We start from the raw sequence: 8,074 nt of genomic DNA on the forward strand, positions 1-8,074 counted from the left end.
TCATGGGGTACAGTGCTGTTGTCCTCCTAATCTTTCATCTAACATGTTAATTAATTCTATGACAAGACAGGAGGCTCATATTATGCATTACAATCTTTACTCTGAAACCACAGCAGCAAAGAAAAAACTTTTACAAACAAAAAAGTTTCAACAACAGAACTAGATAAAGTTCAATGTCAATGCATGGGGAACTCCCCAAACCATCATGGAGGATAGGTCATACCCTGCAGGGGACCAATGAGCAGGGACCCTCCTTTATATATGTCCATTACTCTAACGCCAACCCCTCTTTCTTTGCTGCTGACACCACAGAGCTAAGTCACCCCTTTCAGTTGTGTCTTACATTGTTTGTCAGTAGTAGGCTTTATTAGTTTGAATATGACATATATTATTTATATGGTAAATATGTGTTAATTACCTTTTATTATAAAGGAATTTGTGTATTTGATACAATGTATCTGGATAGCCGCGTGCGGCCGTTGGTTTCATTTTGGTGTCTTTCAAAAAGAAAATAGGTATTATGCTCATACTTCCTGTTTCAGCTGAAGCAGTGGTGCAATGGTTGAATTTCGGACTACAGTCCATGAGGTTGTGAGTTCGAGGGAGCTCTCCAATTTATTTCTTCTTTAAAAATTTCTCGCGCTTGTAAACTCAGGTGTTTCTAGTGCATTAATCAACTCGCTCCCGGCGTGCGCGAGAGCAGTGTTGTTTACACTGTTCCCTCTTCATTTCGCCTGTTTGAATTCGTGCCCCTTGACAGATTTATGGTCACCTGGGGATTCCAGGTGCTGCAGGCTTTGGGTTCGGCCTGCCCCTGTGGCTTATGTTTGTAACAAAAGCCTCTGTTTCAGTACTGAGCCAAGTTAGCTCAAATATAGAGCTGCAGGTCTCCCATCCAGGAAGACCCGGGCCGACCAGCGCATGTTTATTTGTACATTTTAAGATTAGATATTTTAATTGTTATATTTTAAATAATTGTATTTTACAATGGAGGTATTTGATTGTCACCTTTTTTGCTCAGTTGAGCAGGGATTTCCTAATGGGCATTTGGTTGGTTCATGACTTCTTCAGAAAGATTATAGCACAAACATTTTAATAGTAAAAATGTGGTTTTGTTAAATGTTTGTAATTTCGTATCCCTGGTGACACAACACATTTCCTTACCTTTAGTGCTGGAAAGAAAGAATGTTTACTGATAGACTGTGGGTTTGTTAGGTCAAAGTCTGACCATCCAGCGCAAGAGCCCGATGCACTGCCAGTCTGCAGTTTTATTTTATTTTCTTTTTTTATTTATTCATTTACTTATTTCTTAAGTTATGTGCTTTGCCTTCACTGTAGGTGCCATAAGTTCGGTTTCAGGTTCAGCCTGATTCTATTGCGAGGTTACCCCCTCGTGTACTGCTGATTATCACACCCTGCTCGGCGAGCAGTTGGAGGTGCACTTGCTCAGTGTATCCTACCTTCAACTTGACAGTTTTCTTTTGTTTGGGTTATCTTCCCTGGAAAGGTGCAGTCACCTGCTCGGTGGCAAGGTTGCCTGGGGTTTCTGCGAGGGGTCCCCTTGTATACGGCTGTGTCCACACCCTGCTAGGGTGAGCAGTTGAGGTACACTTGCTCAGTGTTTCCTCCCTTAAAGTGGGCAACTTGGGTAATTACCTTAACTGGCATGCACCATAACCTGCTCGGTTTCAGGCTCTGCCTGAGTTCTAATGCGAGGTTACCCCCTCGTGTACTGCTGATTATCACGCCCTGCTTGGGCGAGCAGTTGGAGGTGCACTTGCTCAGTGTATTCCTTCCTTAAGGTCGGCAGCTTTGTTTAGGTGCTGCATATGGCTGACGCCATTGTTTGGTCTTGTAGGCGTGCAGTAACCTGCTCGGTTTCAGGCTTCGCCTTGTTCCTACTGCGAGGTGCTCCCTCGTGTACTATTGGTTGCCTCACCCTGCTGGGGTGAGCAGTTGAGGTGCACTTGCTCAGTGTACGCTTTGATAAACAATATGTTTAAGTGTTGACTGGAACACATTTTCGTTTTTTCAGAATTGTCAGTGGCCCAGAAAGCTCAGTGAGTATCAGCTTATATAAGGGCCGGGGATTCGGTCCCCTGTGAGGGCGTAACCCCTCTTCTTTGGATATTTTATATATATTTCATATATTATATATTCTTTATTTATTAAGTGCTTTAAAGAAAAGAGTGTGGAAGTGGTTGTAAACAGACCCATATGGGGTTGTACCTTCCTCTCTAACCATCTATCTGGTGTTATCATTCATCTTTTAGTTAAAAATTCTGTCACCCTTTACCTTAGTTAGTTTCAGGACAACTCAGTCCTTTCCTTAGGTTTTGATTCCCGACCTCAATTGCTCCACCCAATACCAGTGCTGATTAAGCTACAGTATTTTCTCTCAACATGAGGAAGAATAAAGATGATGCGTTATGCCTCTATTGAGGTCTGTAGGGCTTAAGGCTCTCTTTAGTGGGGACGTTTGTTCTCCCCTACTTTTGTCCCATTGGACATTCCTTATTCTTTTGGTTTCTGGTGGAGACAGGGTCAGCTCGAGGGTAACCGTTCAGTTTTTACATGACAAGTTGAGCAACCATGTTTTACTTGGATGGAGTGTTTGGAAACACTTGATGGTATCAGTTAGACGAGTTGCCAAATAATAACTTGCCCGGCGCCTGCCTCATGTTTTTCCTCCCAAAGCTTGGCCTATGGTTCAGCTAACCGTCTAACAGTGTGTTGCAACTTCTCCTCTGCTCGAGGAGTACACGCAGGCTTCTGTACCCTCATGAGCGTTGCTTAACCTCTTTAGAGTGCTGTTTTCATATCCGTGCTGACCGTTCTGATACAGGTTCCTAATTTTGGAAAGGTCTACATCAGTCTTTTATCCAGCTGAGATCGATAAGTGAACACCTCACACCACACAACGCTCGTAGTAGTGTTAAGCACCACTCATATACCTGAGGGTTCGTAGTACTGTATAAGTACTGTTTTGCTATGGACAATGTGCTTAGTTTTTCCTTCCCCTGATTCCCTTAGTGGCCAGTCAGCCTCACATGAATACAGTGACTCAGACCTCAGGGTTTGAGGGGACAGTGGTCCCAGATTTCTTCTCAACCTTGCATTTACAGGGCATTGATAATTATCCAGAGTTCTTTCCCCCTCATTCCCCTTCCTGCCATCCTTGGGGGAGATTGCATCATAATATTACGCCTCTGGGAGTATCCAATGGTTTCAGTTTTCCTGCCATCCTTGGGGGAGATTGCATCATAATATTACACCTCTGGGAGTATCCAATGGTTTCAGTTTTTTCCTTTTTACAGGAGTTCTGGCGGGTGACCAGTGCAGACTCGCACTGAGCTTTTCCCTCCCGTCTGTTACTTTCCTTTGTGCTAATCTCTGGTATTTCAATAAGTTAACTGGAGTCTGTCCAGTCAGGGGATTGGTTAGAGGCGCTAGTGGGTATTTATTTCTCTTAACGGTGTAAAGCGGGGCTTTAATGTGGTCCTCAGGGTAGTTTTCTTTCTGGATTGCAAGGTTTTTCCTTTGGATAAGTGGGGGAGGTTTCTCCTCTTTTGGGAAGGCTCAATATCCCTTGGTGGGATAGAGGGGTCTGGGAGTGATACTATCCCCCATCCACGTTATGACCCTCTATCATGATGCGTTCCAGAGTCTATACATTAACTTTCAGACGGTGTCTGCCGCTACGATTACCAGAGTGCTGGGATATATATTTGGTTGATGACTTGATTATCATAGTCACCTGCATGGCAGGTGGACCTTTGGGGTTTTCACAAGAGTTTGTTTGCAGTAAGGTGCCAGCTCAGGGTGCTGTGAGCTTCAAAGATCTGCAAATTGGCTGAAATATAGGTTGGACCTCTTCTGGTGTACACCTTCAGTTTAACCATTTAGTGATCAGTTCTTTGCAGTTTAGAGTCTTGCTAAGATTTTGGAAATTTGGTGTCCTCCTTCGGTTACTTTTGATCCGCTAGGGGATTTACCACCAGGGAGGAGGGATCAAGGTTCAAGCACCGGGCATACCTACAAAGGAGTTTAGATATCACTATAATGGTAGTGATTGGATGTCGGATACATTTTTTCTTCTTGCCAAGTTTGGCCTCTTAAGGATCAGGTTTATAATATCTGCCTTTTGTCATGGTAGCAGAGTCCTTCTTCAAGAGTTCGGGAGGTCTGAGGGTCTCCGTGTTGGCGGTTTGACGGGTTTAGCTTCTCAGGTGGGGCCCTCTCTTCCATTCTGCTTCTGCCTCCAGAAGACTTCCCTCCTTAGTATACACATATGTCTGAAGACAATTGTAGATTAATTCTATTGCTTTTCAGCTCCGCTCAGGATGGATTGTCCTATTACAAAATTTATAAAAATGATTTTTTACTCCCATTTTACCCTTTTGAAGATTTGTCTTTCCCTCTTGGTTCCCCAGTGTAGTTCTGTGACATGCCCTGTTTCTAATGCAATATCTTCCTTTAATGGATGGGATGGAACCTATAAGACTTTCACCCCTATGGGGTACTTTTCTTTATCTCCAGGAGAGCTAGGTGTTTGTTTTCATTGGTTTGCTTTCTAGGTCCCCAAAAATGGTACGAATTTAAGTGTTTTGAATATTTGATTGAACAACATAGGTGTTTATTTCAGATGGTTTTGTCCTAACCTATTAGTATAGGAAAACTTTGTTCAATGTTTTCCCCTCTTTTAACCAGAGGGTTTTGGTGGCCTGTAAGGAACGCTGGATTTGGCACATTCCTGTTTTTCTTGCAGTGGATTTAACTTTGCCTTATAAGACAGCTTTTCGGGCAACCTAGTCTTGGGCAATTCTCTGATTGGTCAACAGATTGATTTAATGAAAGCATTTAAAAAATGTTACCTTTCCTTTAATTTTATTATATTATCTATTATATTGGATCATTTTGTACTTACTAATGAGATGCAAGGGCTTTGAACTTGCATAATATGAGCCTCCTGTCTTGTCATAGAATGACTAATCCCCCACACTAACGTGAGATGGGGGTTTAGATTCTATTAAAGACAAGGAGGCGATTATTATCCCTCCCACCCACCCTGGATATGATATGATATGATATGACAATTGTGATACGCATGTACACAGGTGGTTCAAGTGAGAACATTCTTTGGTTTGTTGTTCTTCCCAACCACCCACCCTTCTTGCTTGTTGTTCTTACAGGTACGAGTTGAGGTTCTGCTCAGGAGTGTGGATCGCAGTTACAAGTTCTGGAGTGCGTGATTTCGGGTGAGAAGTCCTATCCAGAAGAACTTCTTCATTGCTTCAGGCTGCGGAAAGGTTGAGATCTCCGGTTTCGCTGGATCCTTTTTCTCTGCGCTACGCAGTTCAACCGTTCCATTGGGCGTCTGGTGCAAGTCAGCTGCAGAAAGAGGGGTTGGCGTTAGAGTAATGGACATATATAAAGGAGGGTCCCTGCTCATTGGTCCCCTGCAGGGTATGACCTATCCTCCATGATGGTTTGGGGAGTTCCCCATGCATTGACATTGAACTTTATCTAGTTCTGTTGTTGAAACTTTTTTGTTTGTAAAAGTTTTTTCTTTGCTGCTGTGGTTTCAGAGTAAAGATTGTAATGCATAATAATCGCCTCCTTGTCTTTAATAGAATCTAAACCCCCATCTCACGTTTGTGTGGGGGATTAGTCATTAGGCGAGTTGCTGCCAGAGAACCACCACCACAGGTAAGGTGTCTCGTCCAGGCCTTCATTTGTGTGCGGATCGGTAGAGCAATCTAGAAAGGCAGCCAATGTACTGACATCACCTGCCCTTTTTGATGCACATACCTCGCAACTCACCCGCTTTTGGTGGGTGTGACCCGCCACGGAAAGTGTTCACTCACCCGCCAAACTACTTATATGTCTATTCTCTTCAATGCACTCTCAGCCGCTTAAAACGGAATTATGTGTTTTCATTCGCCCTTCTGACTCGAGTGGGTGAGAGCTATGGATGCATGGATGCACCACCATGCCTGCATGATTTCAGTTTTAACTGCCGTTTGGGTGTAGTGTACACCCACCCAGTGTTATCTGTGTTCACCCTAAGTTACTAGGGGAATCCAGACATGGACCCCTTGCTCACTATTCTTAGAGAGGCACAGCTCTGTTGCCTCTGACGAGGCCTGAAAGGAGGACGCGCACACGGAGGGATTTCTCAACACGTCTTTATTACACTTTCACAAACGATAACCGGCGCTTCTCGCGTCTTACCCAGAACTCCCCTCGTTCCCCAACTCCCCGTTATAAACTCTGCCTCTCCAACGGCGGGGGCTAAGCAAGTTAACCCATTGGTGGCGGGCAACACCACCCCCGAACAATATGTCCAAACATCAACTCAACATTCTTCAACAAGCCTCATAGGTCTCTTGATGGTTCGTCGTGGTCTCTCATCTTGGGCAACTGGCCCTGACATTCCCTGAGTTCCTGCTTCATGGCTTGTCCCTCCAGGATCTCCTACCGGAGGGGTCCACAGGTCGTCCCACGGCTCTCGCGGTTCTGGGGAACACGGTCTCTGAGGTAGCTCTGTTCCCTCTCGTCTGACATAGTGTCTAAATTGCTGACAGTTCCTGTTGACAGCTCTGTTTTGGTCTTCGGCTGTCACCATCGTACCTTTCACTGCGGTTACCCTCATGGGACTTGGGGCAAACCGCGGATCTGTCTTTCTGGGCGTTGGCTGTTGGACGAGAACTTCCTCCCCTATGTGGAAATCTTTTGTCACTGCGTGGCGGCGAGTGGCGGTATCTTGTCTTGCTCTGTGTTTGGCTTCTGCATCCCTTTGGAGTAGGTCCATGTCAGGCGGTCCATCGCTTGACGGGTTGCGTGGTATGCGGGTTCGCACTTCGTAGCGGAGCATTAGCTTGGCAGGTGTCTTGTTCGTGGCTTCGTGGGGTGTGTTTCTATAGTCTCGTAGGAGTCGACACAGTGCCTGGTGGGGATTGACTGCTTCGACCCCGGCCCTTTGTATCGTCTTTTTAATCGATGCCATGAAGCGTTCTGCTATTCTGTTCGCTTGCGGGTCGCGGGGGGGTTATCTTCATGTGTGTGAAACCCAGATGCTTCGCCAGTGCCCCGAAGTCGTGGCACAGAACGGTGGTCCATTGTCGGACTTGACTGTTTTAGGGATTCCCCACTCACTGAATACTTCCTCCAGCGCCGCTGCAACTTGGGGAAACGCTGTGGTGGTAACCAGTTTGACGATCAGGAATCTGGAATGTTCGTCTATTAGCAGCAGGAGATAGTCACCCGCTTCCGTGGGCCCATAAAAGTCCATGGCTACTCGCTCCCACGGGCGATCGGGTATCTGCGTGTGCTGTAGTGGTGGTGGGTTTTCAGCCGGGGCTGTGCACTGGCAGGCATGGCAGTTCTTCACCCATTCCTCTACTGCTGAATCTAAGAAAGGGAACCAGACGTGGCACCTCAGCTGTTTTTTGGTGTTCTCGGCCCCTCTGTGCCCCTCATGGGCCGTTCGGACAACCTCGCTCCTTAGTGTGGCAGGGATGACAATCCTGCACCCTCTGAGAAGAATGTTGTTGTCCTTGACAGCCAGTTCCCTGTGCTCCCTCGCCAGTCTTTTGATCTCCTGCCTGCTCACTCCCGGGTGGGCCAGCATTGCTCTGTGATGGTCTTTCCACTTGTTGGTCAGCGTGAGGTTGATAGCGAGGGCTGTCGTAGGGTCAGCAGCCGAAGCGTTGGCGACCATCTCAAGGGATAGAGCCGGAGGTAGCGAGTTGGATGCTACGTACTGCACATAGGCGACATCGCCTTTCTGGGTTAATGGGGACCCGACCGGATGTCGCGACAGGTAGTCAGCAGGGTTAAGGTCACCCCCGGGGCGATGTATAATGTCATAATTGTATTCCTGGAGACGGATGCCCCACTGCTCAATCCTCGGGGGCATTTTGGTGTGCGGGTTCCCGAACAACGACAACAATGCCTGGTGGTCAGTGATCAACGTGAACCGTTTCCCAATGAGGAAATTGTGAAAATGCTCACATGCCCAGACCGCTGTCAAACTCTCCTTCTCCGCCTGGGAATAGGCCAGTTCTGGGGT

At 46.3% G+C, this 8,074-nt stretch overlaps 1 long non-coding RNA gene across 1 annotated transcript; it reads left to right on the forward strand.

Moving 5' to 3' along the window:
- The first annotated feature begins 300 nt into the window (after positions 1-300).
- Positions 301-5,612, forward strand: LOC138545549 (uncharacterized). Its single transcript, XR_011290830.1, has 2 exons — positions 301-399; positions 5,193-5,612. It is a non-coding gene; the product is annotated as an uncharacterized lncRNA (long non-coding RNA).
- The last annotated feature ends 2,462 nt before the right edge of the window (positions 5,613-8,074 follow it).

Source organism: Ambystoma mexicanum, chromosome 1q, assembly GCF_040938575.1.
Source record: "Ambystoma mexicanum isolate Mex_15411 chromosome 1q, UKY_AmexF1_1, whole genome shotgun sequence".
Taxonomy (NCBI): Eukaryota; Metazoa; Chordata; class Amphibia; order Caudata; family Ambystomatidae; genus Ambystoma; species Ambystoma mexicanum.